Source organism: Pollicipes pollicipes, unplaced genomic scaffold (genome assembly GCF_011947565.3).
Source record: "Pollicipes pollicipes isolate AB1234 unplaced genomic scaffold, Ppol_2.1 Scaffold_4002;HRSCAF=4701_pilon_pilon_pilon, whole genome shotgun sequence".
NCBI classification, from domain to species: domain Eukaryota; kingdom Metazoa; phylum Arthropoda; class Thecostraca; order Pollicipedomorpha; family Pollicipedidae; genus Pollicipes; species Pollicipes pollicipes.
This window is the reverse complement of record NW_023596420.1, coordinates 44,890,056-44,904,854: the sequence shown is the minus strand read 5'-3', so window position 1 is coordinate 44,904,854 and position 14,799 is coordinate 44,890,056. Positions and strand designations below refer to the sequence as shown.

At 50.7% G+C, this 14,799-nt stretch overlaps 1 long non-coding RNA gene across 1 annotated transcript; it reads right to left on the bottom strand.

Moving 5' to 3' along the window:
- Positions 1-2,047: 2,047 nt before the first annotated feature.
- LOC119093179 (uncharacterized) lies at positions 2,048-11,057 on the bottom strand. The gene is made up of 3 exons (XR_005093608.1): positions 10,980-11,057; positions 10,234-10,267; positions 2,048-2,130 (listed from the first exon to the last, which is right to left on the bottom strand). It is a non-coding gene; the product is annotated as an uncharacterized LOC119093179 (long non-coding RNA).
- Positions 11,058-14,799: the final 3,742 nt, after the last annotated feature.

Below are 14,799 nucleotides of genomic sequence, written 5' to 3'. Positions count from 1 at the left end.
CCGTTTTAAGTGCGGGAAGGGTTTATCGCATGCTATCACCGCACGCATTCGGGCACCGAGAAGGACGTTCGATCCCCCCTCCCCACACACATGCTCGAAGTCAGGCAGGCATCGCGATGCAGAGGCTTCTTGCGTTGCCCCATTTATGAGTGAGCTTTGTAAAAATGTGATACTTCCGTGGTTTTATCGCCCATAAATTCAATCATCAATGTTAAAGAATGTCCTCGGCGGTACCACTCACCACAGGACTGCGGCGTTTGATGTCCTGATAGACTGGTGCAAATGGGCAGGAGCCACCAACGACACGCTGCTGGATGAGCCCTGATGAATACGTCCTTGGTTTCCCAGGTACTCGTTCCCGGTAGACCAACACTTGATTGCGTGCGGCGCGTGTTGGAGAAGGAGTCCGAGGACAAGGAATTTGGAACAAGGGACATCATCACCGAGCTCATGTTGGCTTTCAACATGGAGCCAAAATTATCACAGTAATACGCATGTACACGACTCGTGTGCCATGAAAGGCATCTCACTCTGCGCTCGAGGCTCGTGAGTGCCTCGTGACAGCAGCCTTCCGCCGTGACAGACTATATTACGTTCCGTTTTTCTTTTTTTTTACCAAGAGCACGTTCTCTTCTGGCATCAGATGCCATAAAGGTACGGGTCACACATCCGGGCTTCCGCCAGCAGTGCCCGCAATGCCGGCCTAGAAGGCGCCATGGGCGCATTAAGAGCAGGCCACGTGCAAACCCCGCGCCGTTCCCGGAAGATCATCGGATACGTCTGAACGTCATCTTTATTGAGCGTCATGTAGTAAGCGTCTTGGATAGAACCTTCATGAAATCCCAGGGTTATGGCACAAGCAGCTCCTAACAGACATGCCAGAGCCTTTGCCCCACAAAAATAACGCACAGGAATTTACACTGCAAAATCATGAAAATTACTGGTCATTCAGTACTCTGTACTGTTCACACAAAACACGGCAACCCACGCAGGGTCAACTGGGCAATGGTGCGCTTGCTTGACACATCAGATGAGTATTGTCAAGTCAAAATGCGCTTTCAGTTTACGAGCATTAGCTATCACAGAGCACTGCGCAAAAAACAGTTCATTCGAGACAACACCGTCCGCAGTGTGCAAAATACCTTGTAACGCAAATTGGATCCATACGGCACGGCACGCTTCAGATGGTCATGCGGAGGTAAAAAACGATAGGGACCACAGCGATGGGTATCGGTACATTTCACACAACTCCCGACGGGAGCCAACGCAGCATCAGTTTAGGGACAGTTGGCTCCGAAATTCCACCATGGCACACGCAAAACAGACTAATTATTTGACACCTGCAGAGAACTGGTAATGCACAGCTAGATACATCCTCGACCTGGGGACGGATAATTGACGACACGGATGAATCGCGCGAAAACTAGCCGCCAAGTTGATGCGCGTGAAAAATCACAAAAAGCTATGGGAGCGAGCAGGAGCGTCTTTTTAACCTTCATGAACCTGTGTTGTGCCACATAACGCCACGGGGCTGCCGCTAAGTTGTTTTACGGTCGGGGCCTGCCATCCCGTGTCCACTTATCTTTGTCACGCAGCGACAGCGAATAGGGAACAAAGGAAATATAAGCGGAATGCATAAAATAAATAGGAAACACGAACAGAATGTAAAGATAACAGCTCCAAAGCGCGAGGCGACAAATCAAATCATTTCGAACTACATGCCTACCCGAGTCGAGGCCAGGACCAAGTCATTGCGCAGGGACGCCAACGCGAATAACCTAACGACGCACTTGAGACATCCTTGCACTGCGCGTAACTATACGTTTGTACCACATCGGGCACTCACCGACTCCCACGGCCCTTCCAACTCCGCCCAACCCCACCGCCGACCTCCCTTACCCTACCACTACAGAGCCTCCCCTTCGCATGCAGCTGGAGAGTCGTTCGTCGCCAGCCCGCGCAGCTCTTGCGCCAGCAGTGCCACAAACGTCGCCGTGGGCGGCAGGCGACAGAGCGCCAGCTGCGCGCGCCGTGCCTGGCCGGCCCAGGCGTCGCTGGCAGCTGGCGGCAGCTGCAGCGGAGTCACGCCCAGCCGGGGTCGCGGCGACTCCCCAACGCCGACCTCAGCGTCTGCCGGACGGGGGCGTGACGTCATCGGGCGTTCGGCGCCGCGCGGGCGCGCTGGCCAGTGGCGGCCATAAATCCCGGCAGGAGACATGCTCCTCGTTGATCGTCGGACGCGCTGCGTCATGCGGTTTACTGGAGGGGAGGGGAGCGGAGAAGGTCACGTCCGGACAGCACGATCGCTTCTTTATCCACCTTCTGGGCTATTTGTGGTGCACATCGGGGACACAGACATCGGCGGTGGAGCGGACGGGAGGTGACAGTCCCAAATAAACCAAGCTCGGCGCACCGCTTCGGTTGTTTGTATGCGTCTGGCAAATCAGTAGCTGTTTTCCGCATCACCTTCAATACCTACGTGTGTTTACCAACAGAAAGGATGGGTCACATGATCACAAACCTCAGGGAGATGTTTGTTGACGACGGTGACCTTGCTGTGCCTGGCGCGAAGTGCCATGCGGCGCCGTTACCGGCCTTCCCGCGGATTTATCGCGCTGAAATGCCCATATCCGCAACGTATAATCCGCCCCCATAGCACAACCGGTTAGAGCCTCTGCAGCACAGCGTTTCCGCGGCGGGGCGGGCGGGCGCGAATCGATTCACGCACACGCTGTTCGCTTCGGTCCGAAATGAATTGCGGGCGGGCGTCAGCGGCTGCTCACGATCAGCTGTGATCATAGCGCGGAATGGACTGCAAACGGGCGACAGCGGCCGCTCACGATCAGCTGTGATCATAGGGCGGAATGGACTGCGGGCGAGCGACAGCGGCCGCTCACGATCAGCTGTGATCATAGGGCGGAATAAACTACGGGCGGGCGACAGCGGCCGCTCACGATCAGATGTGATCATAGGGCGGAATAAACTACGGGCGGGCGACAGCGGCTGCTCACGATCAGATGTGATCATAGGGCGGAATGGACTGCGGACGGGCGACAGCGGCCGCTCACGATCAGCTGTGATCACGGCCGTCGAGCACCACACACCGTCAGGCCACGGTCGCAGAGCGTCGCGCCCCGTCAGGCCACGGTCGCCGAACGTCGCGCTCCGTGAGCCAAGGTCGCCCCCGTCAGGTCACGGTCGCCAAGCGTCGCGTCCCGTTAAGCCACCGTCGCTGAAAGTCGCCCCCCGTATGGTCAAGGTAGTCGAGCGTCGCGCACCGCCAGATCAAGGTCGCCGCCCAACACTCAAGATTCCACGGAATTTAACAGAATTTTCGTCAAATCTTCGCCGTAGACGGATTTTTAGTGATGAGAAACTCAACGGGCTGTAAGGAAAAGTGGGCGGGCCAAATTGGAACATAACAAATTACTGAGCCCAAGAATGGCATGCAGAGATCAATAATTTCATGTCACAATTACAGAGCTGTTGACTTGGTAGACACGTGCTTCGGATGGACGCCATTACTAGAAAGAAAGCCAGTGAGATTTATAAAATGTCACTAATCACAACTTCCTGACAAACACAGAACCACAAAATGGCGCGCGCGGCATTTACGGCAATCCGTACAAGTCATTCGCAAATCATATAAAACACATAAAAAACGAACACCCTTCTGCGGAAAACAGCCAGGTCTGAAGACATCCCCGTCACTGATGCCTCGCAACCAAGGACTACCGACGGCGCATCAGGGTCCAGCCGGTATGCGTGACTCTCAGGCGGGCGAATCCGCTGATTGCGGTCGTCCAGCACGCCACGCGCGGCTCGCAGCCCGCCGAGACGCCCCATCTGAAGCATTCTCAGAACCGAGCATCGCCGCCATACTGTGCATACCCCTATGCATCACCTAGCATGCATGTAGGAGGCGCTCCGGAGGATAAGCGATTGGACTGGGCGGCAGCCCGCCTCAGTGGAATCCTCTGGCGCCAATCCAACATTGTCTGAGCTCTGCTCCAAGGCGCAGCAGCGGCGGAGCATTTTCACACCACCGGCTGACTGGAAAGGCCGGTCACTTCTGGGAATAGCAGCGCACAGGAATGCAGGTCCCTGGCTGGGTGAGCGAAGCGAGACGCCGGCAAGTGTCACCCTCACGGCCATGCTCCGACTCAGCCGGCGTCGGGTGGCATAGCAAACAGCCCGCGTGTTTTGTTGCACCTGAGCAGGTTTGTGGTTGCTAAGATAATGCTTCCGTAGTCAGCTCGTTGTGTATTCAGCCTTCGCGTAGTGCGCGGAGACTAACTCCGCTTATGTCACGAGTTTTTGGAAACTAGGAGCACATATGTGTGCTTAGCTACACATCAAACCTGCCCTGATCCCCTGCATTGTTTTCCTAAAAAGCTGCACGAGGTCGACTACAACTGTGTTAACGCAGTCATACATACAGGTAACAGTCTGTGCTAAGGTCATATACAGACGTTTCTGAGAACAGCACGGGGCGAAACGAAAAAAGTCTCTCCGTATACAACCAGTTCATCGATCATCGAGGCTTTACGATGCACCCAGCTGTTCAGGCTATATGGTGTCGCCTGCCTCTCACCCTGGCAGACAGTGCGGGCACCGCAGGGAATCAAACCCCGCACCTCTGGTTCCCCAGACGTGCAGTGGTTAACGCAGACACGTCAATCAGTACACTATCAGTATCCTTACAAAACCATTTCCGAAGACAAAACTATGTTCTTATAAAGCGCAACTGGAGGCATACAATTTGCTCCGACCAGAAATTTGCAACGACAGACATCACATGTTGGTGATGTCTTACACGCGGAGAGGTGTACAGTGAGCCTACGGGAGCCACATCACACCACGCCACAGATCCCCGACATTCGAGGTCACCACAGATCCCCGACATTCGAGGTCAGCCGTGTTAACCAGGCGGATACAGCAACGATTACATAACATTCGGTACATTCCACCGCCTGCAAAGATGGAGAACAGAAATCGTGTCAGGAGTCTTGTCCAGCTGAATTTGCCGTAACTCACAGGCAACAGCGCTGCCATACATAGACGTATCTTTCCTTCCCGCAAGTCCTTTGTTGAAATCAAACGTCACAAAGTTTTGAGATGTTAAGTGCATTTGCAAGGAGCATTATGCTTATAGATAAGACAGTAGTAATACACTTATTCCTCGTGGAAAAGCCAGGAGAGTGGAGAGATAGACGCATTGATATTCAGGCAACATACCTTTATCGAAACGAATATCAGGTTTTCACGGAACTTAACGTAAGCGAATGTTTGGGGATGGGAAACTCAACAGGCTCTTTAAAGCAAGGTTGGCGTTTGAATTCATTTCGATAAAGGCATGTGGCCGAAATATCAACGCACCTACCTCTCCACCCTCCTGGTTTTTCCACGAGGAATCAGGTTACCACTTCAGTTTTATCGCAAGAACGTTTTCAATATAAATAAAAAATACCTGACAAAAAGAGAAAAGAGCCGCATGAATCACGAGGTAATAGCACATGTTTCAACGTAATTAACTAGACAAGAAACCTTCAAAAGCCTGCGCTTACCTATCCTTAAAAACACTCAGATGGTTTATCAAACTCATTCGTCCAGACGCTTCTCTCTCGGAACGTGCATGATATAAGACAAAATGATACACATCCATTAAGACGGACAAAGTTTCAGCTCGAACCCATTTTTTGGCCCATACCTATTCTTAGTCCTGCGGAAATCTCCTTGCCTGAGGATCCGTGCTATGCGGCACTGCCACACGGCACGGCACATATGCCGAAATCCATCGCGTAAGGTCACGCACTACCGGCGCGGTTCCCTGACGTTTTAAACCCTTGCCGCGCTACCGCCAACTCGAGGGTACCGCTATGAAGCTTAAATGTCCCTTCTGAGCTCTACAGAGCTTCACAAATAGATGGCTCTGACCATACATTTAAGACCTTGGCGTACACTCCAGGCGTTTTCGTTGGGGTTCTACGTCCCTTTCAGAATGACAGTGTTTTCGTGAATCCGAGTTCCATTTACGAATTGTAAAGGACCTTTCCTAGGCCTTGGAGACTCCACTACCCCTGGGAATACCTTTTCAGAATCCCTACACCCACTTCCACGCGCTTCGATAACCTCACAAGGCACGTACTCAGTACGGGCCGTTTGAAGCCGTCCACATTGTCGCGTTGTCTCAACCCAGCCCCTGCCCAAAACAGTCACCTACCACACGCTCTTTACATATCGCCATTTCTTCGTGCCCCGGGCCTCCGCTCCGCTTGTCCGGACATCTGAAGCCCACGTACGCCCCAGTGAAGCGGTGACGCACCGCTGGAATGCAGCGCTGGCCTTCCGAAACTATTCTGCATTTGCAGATGCAAGAGGCCGCTGTGTCCGGGCACAGCAACCCTCTACGGGTTCGAAGGACATACGTTTGTTGCGGAGTTTTGTTTCTTGTGTTGTTGTCCGGTGAAAGAATTCGTTTTGGGCAAAGCAAAGCACCCGTGGGCGCCTTGCCCTATAATAAATCACTGAAGCCCGAATGCTAAATGGTCGACGGCGACTGCGCCGAAGACCCCCTCACAGCTCCCGTGCACGAAATCACCACCTGTGCACCCCTCGGTCCGCTACCTCTCAACAAAAAACAGATGCTTAATTTTTTTACGCTTATAAGATGCTTTCGGGTACATGTAACCCAGCAGGTTGATGGCGGAGCGGTGTGTTTTGTGTTCTCGGCCCTACACCTTCCCGCGAAGTATGATTGTGAGCATGGAACACGTAGCACACCATAATGCAGAACCTGCGTTGGAGCAATATTCAACATCCACTTGTAAAATCATGCCGGCTGCGATCATGGCAGCGTGCTGAGCCTTTTGTCCATGTAATATGACACTTAATGCGAGGGTGCGATTTGCAAAGTTCTCAGTAACGCAATGCAAATACATTCCTGAGATTCGATCCAATTCATTTCCAAGTGAATGAGTAGACAAATCCCTTGGCGATACCGTAAATACAGCCATGGATGATAAACGACAAGCACCAAACCAGTACGTCACAACGAAAACGAAAATTTTCACGCACTCGTTCGCATTACCCACGTGGTGCATATACCATTAGCCCTAACTGCGTAGCCCTTACCCTTTTCCCTTCACACAGAAAACTTAGGCTTAGCACCTGTGGCTCACGAGCTCTTCTCAGCATGTTCCCAACCCTCCCTTATCTCTACAATTATCGATGGGTGAAACAACGATTCCAAGTTGGCCGGGAGGACAATGCAGAACCTAGAGGACTGCCTCACCCTAATGATGCTTTGGGCTGGGACTTGCGAAACATATATATGTTGCAACGAAAACAGGGAGGGATGAAAACCCGTAGTCGCCAAATCGCGAACTCAATGCCCCGCCTTCTCCCTTCTTCAAAATGGCTAACAGGCCGCCCATAAATTTTGTTAAAGCATCTCCGGCCATTTTTCAAGCTTTCTCTCCGCTCTTTACGCAACGGTCACGCTGGGCGAAATTCCTTTGATTATGCAGTGAAAAACGTAGCGTCCATTTGGCGTCTGTTGGGCGAAAGGGGCAAAAAAGACGGGCACATTCTTAGAATGCTTACGGGCGTGCTGCTTATCATGCTAGGCATCTACCAGCATACGGTTCTAATTTTTAACCTATTACAAAAACCCGAGCACCATGACGTCTAAGCGTAACGTAACGCTTCCCCCTCCCCCCTCCCTCCCCTCCTAACCTCCATCCGCCTTGTCACGCTTCGGTCATGCTCCATTACACCCCCTCTCTCCTCCATGTGAAACGTATTGTATGGTAGGCCGCTAAACACATACCTTTATCCCTCACATCTTCTATATTTACTACATGTAGCCGATCCGTTTCACCACAATCCCCGGCATCCCAGCGGGTGCATTAACAGCTACCGACACACGTGAATTCATCGTGCAGCCAAAGCAAATGCCATCAGCATCAGTGTGAAAACCCAGTAAGTCACAAATGTGCCTGGACATGCCCAACGCCGGTTTTCGAGACGGGAAGCGATCGCTTTAAGCGCCTGTCTGGGAGAGGGCGGTAAGCTGCAGGTCACAGGAATGCCGCTCGCGCGGATCCGTGGCAGACGCTACCACATTTCTCCAGCTGATCTTCTTCACTGGCTTTGAAACGTTCTGGCCACGCTGGGGATCAGTGGCAAGCATGCGGACAGGAAAACAACGACCTAGAGACTTCGAAACAGAGTGTTGGATCACGCAATAAATAGTAATTTATCTAAGCAATGCAGTAAGAGCGTGCGTTTGGGAAGGACGCGGGCGGGAAGAAGAGTTCACTAGATCATATCTTAGATGGAGCGTCTACTTAGAAAGCTTCGGCCCTCCATCGATGTTTGTCCCTGTTATCGAATAACGTGTAAATACTCCAAGAACTTTAAAGATGGTTAAATACCGCCAAATCCAGAAGAAGCAAGAGAACTAACTTTGGTGTATCCACCCACAAGAAAAAAGACACAAAAACAAGGGTAACTAGCCACATGGACCAACGGCATTTCTAATCCCAGCTTGGCATATCTAAAACCCTCAGTCACTGCCAACGCTGACTAACTTCACAGCCGGCGCCGGCGACGTGACGCAGCTGCCCTGGAATGGAGGTCCGCGCCCGCGGGACAGCGTCTTCTCCCGGCGTCTCATTCTTAGGGGGCCAGACAGTGGGCGGATCCCCCACTCAGTTCGACCTTCGACCCCTATCCGGCCACGTCGTTACCCCTCTGTCGGAGGATGGATGGGGCCGGCTTCGGCCGGGCGCCCGCTACGTGCAGGATGGGGCCGGCTTCCGCAGAAGAACGCGAGAAGAACGGAAGGAAAGGAAAGTAATCCAACATCGCGAAAATGCCTGACATGCCTGACTGACAAAAACATGCATGCCTGACCTCAGATGACCGCGTGGCCACTTAGCAAACTTCGTTCTTTAGCAGATAGGCAGACTGCTGGAGTTTTCCGGCACATCGATTGCCGATAACATTTTGCCCCGATAACAGGTCTTTAGCAGACCGACCCCTGTTAATATGCTCGATGAGTACCGACGGAGGGTACCACACGTGTCGAGTCTGTAAGTAAACGCAATGAGCACGCGTGTTAACCACTCCGTGCCAAATGCCCTGCGTCCCGACTCTAGTGCGTCCAAATGAAAACAAATTGTCTGCAGCAAAGGACACCATTCACGGACGATTTTGGGCTCAAAGTGTTTCACTCCTTTTGTAATTCGGTCTCCCATTCACACATCGATGCAATTTCCCGCTGATTTCGTTCTCCCTCAAGGCTTTGTAAAAAAAATTCGGTATCCACACCGACATATTTTACAGGCGATTTTGACATCTTGCCAGATCCGACCTGGCCACTGCTTAATGTAACACCTTGCCAACATCACAGTCATTGAATGCAGGATCGACCTTCATTTCACAGCAGTCATCAGGCTAGGCCAGGACCTCCCGGCCCATCCCGCTGGGTGCATAATGCTAAACAAATATTTGCAGCTTGACTGCTTGACCTGTTTGACTCGCCCTTTGAGATCGAGATAGGTATAGCACGCGGGCATAAACGGCAATTTGAGAACTAGCGCGATCGATCAGCGTCTTGAACGAAGGCCTTTCGCCGAGTGCATCGTAAAGCCCCACTGACGATGGGCTGTCCCCCCCTACCCCCCTGATGACTGCATCGGTTGCGTAACAGTTGGTCATTACAGATAATTCAACACATTGATGTTTTGTGTATTAAAAGCTTCGAGGTAATTGCAGATCGACGATTTCTGATTGGTTGTTTGTTTGGACATTGGCCCTCACACACTTGGCACATGACTGCTATCACCTGGGAATCAAGAAATCCCCCCCTCCCCCTCCCCCCAGCGCTATTCTATGAAAATGTGGTGATCCTGGCGTTCCGTTGGTGCGGCGAGAGCAGCAGGAGGTCGATGAGGCGGAAGGTTTACTTTCCTCTCCCCTCCAGGGCGTGCCATTCTGACGCGGTTTCGGCATGTGCAAAACAGATCGCACTAGCAGATCAGCCTCTTTAGTGTCACACACCAGTTCTTCCCGACCCCGAAATTCGTTAGGAAGCTCCACTTCTTCATCATACAATCCGCAATCTCAACGTGGAAGGCAACTCACACGCGCAGTGCCTGCTGAAATTATGTCACATCATTTCAACATCGCACGTACACGGCGCATATCATGGCAAACGGCACTTACCTGCGGTGGGACTTTTTGGAGAAACCAGCAATACCTGAAAAAACAAAGGTCTAAATATTCTAAAAGCCAACATAATACAGCAACAAACGCGGATCTTTAGTGTGATCGCTATGTACGTGGCCAGGTGCGATGCGTCGAGAAGCTTCAGCAGCACACCTCGAGCAGGCAATCACCCACAATTCCAAGCTAACTAACAGTACAACTTACAACATTCAACTTTCGACGTTTATTTTATATGACAAATGGGATGTGAATGTTAACACGATTACCACAGAGTTTACGCGATAAGCATAAAAGAACATGCAGCAGCTAGTTCGCGCCCTGTTATAGGAAGAATGGGAGCTGCCCCAAATGTCTGTCAGGATCTTTAGGGTGCATTACAATTTTTATCGGACCGCCGACCAGCATGCACCAGCCCATGCGTGCCGACGACTTCTGTTTTGGGAACCATGTTTTCAAATGCAAGCTATTTTCAATGTGTGTGCCGTCATTTACAAAGATGCCCATTAGCCTAGTACGTGCTGCAAACATTCTACTGGAATTTTAAGATGTGCATAACAAAACACTCTGTCCACGACAAAGGAATCTGAGGAACTACACCACGAAGTAGCTGCTGCGATCTGGAACATGGACGCCAAAAAGCGAACGCGCCCAACATCAAAAGCCGACATTCACCTGACCGCCCTTAAAAAAGACCAGCACCAGGCATCGGAATCGATCGGAGCTGCACACGGCAGGGCACCCACCCGTTTGCACTTGACGCCATCCCGCTGCCGCTCGTCGTCGTCGTGAGCGCGGCGCTGTGCCAGCTCGGCCACCGCCCGTCGCAGCCGCTCCTCGGCGCGCGCGGCGTGCGCCGCCCGCCGGCACAGGCGGCCACACTCGGCGCACAGCCGCATAGTCTCATCGGTGGCATCGACGGCACCGACGACGCCGACCAGCAGACGGACGCGCCGCGGCAGCGGACCGCCAGGGGCGCTGCGATCGCGGCAGGCGGCGCAGCGCCCGCCGGGCGCGCCGGCGGCGGCGGCGTCGGCGCCCTGCCGACTAGCCCAGACGCGCACCTCCAGCTCGGCGGTGAGCCGCTGCGCCGCGTCGGCCAGCTCGTCGGCGCGGCTCAGACGCTCCCAGCAGGAGGAGCAGACGGCGGCGCGCGCGCTGGCCGGCACCGGCAGCTGACGGCGCAGCGCCGTGTCGGCCAGCAGGTGGCCGGCTCGCGTGCGGCCGTCCAGCGCCGAGCAGCGCCGCTCGCCCGTCGTCGGTTGGCGGCACACCACGCACTGGCGCCGCTTCCTGGCCGGCAAAGCAGCGATGGTCAGGGATCGAGTCGAGGAGAGGTCATGTCTGAGATGGGCAGCAAGGCAAGTGGTGCAGTCTAGAAGCCCCAGAGAGGTGGATAGGGTCATCAGCTTTTCTTCATTTGGTTTTTGTTTGACCAACTTACTCCCCATGAGCATGTGAATAGTGACCAGTGCCAAGTCTGGCACCTGACAGGCCACTGACAGCACTGCCTATGCACTACAAAACAACACCTTAAGTTCTGGACAGCTTCCTTCATAGCAAATATTTGCCATGTTATTGTGTAACCATCTATTTTTCCATGTAGAAACCTAAAATGGAGATGCTCTATGTGATGCTTCATCTCATTTAAAAATTCTAATAAATGCTCTATCTATGACAAAATTCCAGTGCAACCATACACAATACAGATACACTATCCTGCACTTTTGCTGCTTGCCAATCATTTCATTGCAGCTTCCCAAATATGATGTTATCATGCATTCTTTCATAGCTGAATGACTTTGCATAAACACTTTCAGGCTAACCTGAGAATCCACTTGCAAAACAAGTATCGTGCTTGTACAAAGAAGCCACACAATTTATTTATTGATACTCCTTGCAAAGTTCAAAATCCTTTGGTACATCTGCAGTTCAAGCTTAACTAAAGCTAAAACACATCTCACATCAACACCTTCAATGATTGACATGCTCATGCCAGCACCTTTCACAACTCAATTTGCACTACTGGAAGCATTGAAATATATCTGACCACTTCATTTTCTGATGAATTGCAACAGTGCGGAAATACTCAATAGCTTCATCATCAGACCAAAGTTAACAGACATCAATATCCTTTTCATGTTTCCACTTAATGTGATCATAATAAATAAAAAATTGTCAGTGGTAGAAACTTATACTCCTACAGTGTCAGAGTTCCACTACTACAGAGTGCCACAGCCGACCATAAATGCACACATAATTTAGGAACGTGAACACCTTTTAAACACAACCAACAACTTAGGGCCCAACACTGAACAGACAGCTTATACAGCACTGTATAGATCTTAGAAATAATCTATGAACTCACCATTTTCCTTCACATGCTGTGATTCATAAATTTGTTTCAACCATATTTAGGCTCCTGGTTACCCAGAATGTTCCCCACAGACCCACTCAGAACATTTCTGATGACAAGTTACCCCCTGTAAACTCACTGTTTACTTTAGAAAGTTATGGGTTTGTTCTTGTTTATGTTTAAACAGCGGTACTTAGTGAAACATGGAGCTAATGATTGAAATGGCAGCTCATACGAGCAGAATAAGCCACATGACCCTTCCAACCACAGCAAAGTACCTTTCACATTCATAAAGATCAAGGCCTACCTGTCCATTTGCAGAACATGTGAGTAGCGAACTTTTTAGCTGAGCTACACCGGGAAGTCCACAACCGCGAAGAAGCACCAAGGCCCGAAGAAGCCCTGGCGGTCCCCGGGTCCTTGCGTTAATTACGAACAGTGTTTTTCACCAAACCTTGGCTCACGCCCTTGTTTTGATGAGCTTATTTGTAACTGCTGCGCCACGACCGCATTGGAGAAATTGTAACTTTTACCTTTTGTGAACAAATCTGGTTACCTGAAAATCTTCACGGAAGGAAGATAGGTTTTCAGTTTACAATATCTTTGAAGGGCTTGCCATACGTTTTACAAAGCAGATATTGTTGTGGAGGCCCTGAACCCACCATCCAAGGCGGTCAAGTTGATGGAACGATCTGAGCTCCCGAACTTCTTCCAGGCAAGACCCAGGTTTGGAGACCTTGACCTGACCAGAGACCTCGTCGGGGACCTGGCAGTGAGACGTGCCTTACGGTCCTACGGGGAGGAAAAAAATTAAATGACGGCCAATGTTGTTATTGCAAACGTTGGAATTCACGGATGGAATAATTTTTCGGAATGTCATTCTCGCCTAGCTGGTCAAATACACGACGTTTCGGCCAGTAATCCTCCGGCCGTGGTAACTTGTTATGGGATTCTGAGAAGGACCGGATTATACTTGTCTTACCAGCCGTGTGTGTGGGTCGCAACCGGAATTCCTTTATTGGAATTGTTGCGATGAAAGCTCAGGATTCCTTGATCGCGAGTCTAGTGCCCTACCATCTGAGCTAACCGGAAAGACAAAATCAGCTGGTAGAGAACTGACTCGCATCCAAGGCAATCCTGGTGCCGCTTCCAGCAATTCCAGGCGGAAAATTTGCGTTGTAACGTATAAAAGGCTGATAGTCAAACATAGTCCAGTCCTCCTCGGTACTCAATAACACCTCGCGACAAGAGCGTCGTGCAACTAGCAGCGAAAACGAAGAAGATAGTCCGAACAATTATTCCATCGTCATGCCAATCTACCTCGTCTTAATCCTTCCCTGAACTTGTAGAGCAAGTGTAAGTCCTTAACTGGGAATTTTTCTTCAGCCACAGCCTATATATATATATATATATATATATATATATATATATATATATATATATTGGTATGTTTAGGCACATATTGTCTTGTATGCAAGTGTTGTAAAAAACCTTAGCGTAGGCGCATTTAATAAGCCTTTATGAGTGCAATAAGCACTTGCTCCGGTTTTCTGATAACGGTTATCTGTTCATTATTGAGACTAAAAAGCGACTCACCGATGTTTGGCATCTTTTGGTAGCGGTGACATTTCGAAATTACGCCTTCCATTTTGAAATGTGCACACACACATCGTACAAGCGACGAATATATTGTTACATGCTACAGTCAGGTATAACCGGCAAAGTAATAACAATAAAGTACCAACAAGTTTCAGTTTGCTCGTCAAACTGTAAAGTCTAACTTCATGGTGGACATTTAAAGGAGCATGTGGATTTCAAATCGTCCAAACAAATGCAACCCTATCCTCGAAAGTCCCCTTTAAACCCTGCTTTGGCTTTAAACATTGTTGGCCTTTTGTGCACTGTTACCACGAATCGTTCTTGGTCAGCAGTGATATATGTGTCTAAAAATGAAATGCGGTTATTGACGCTTAGTTCGCAGGTGAAGGAGAACGGAAGTTTATTCCATTGCATTTTTTAGTTGATCAGATGGTTTTTGTCACTGACGTCGATTAGCTGGCTTTCGTCGCTGATGTCTACGGAAATGTCATCGACATATCGTGCGTAAAGTGCGGGACGGAGGGATGCATTTTAAAAGAGTTTTGTCTTCCACTTGGCTATGTAAGCATTGGCAAAAAGCGGTCTCAGGAGGAGCCCCGTGACCATTCTAT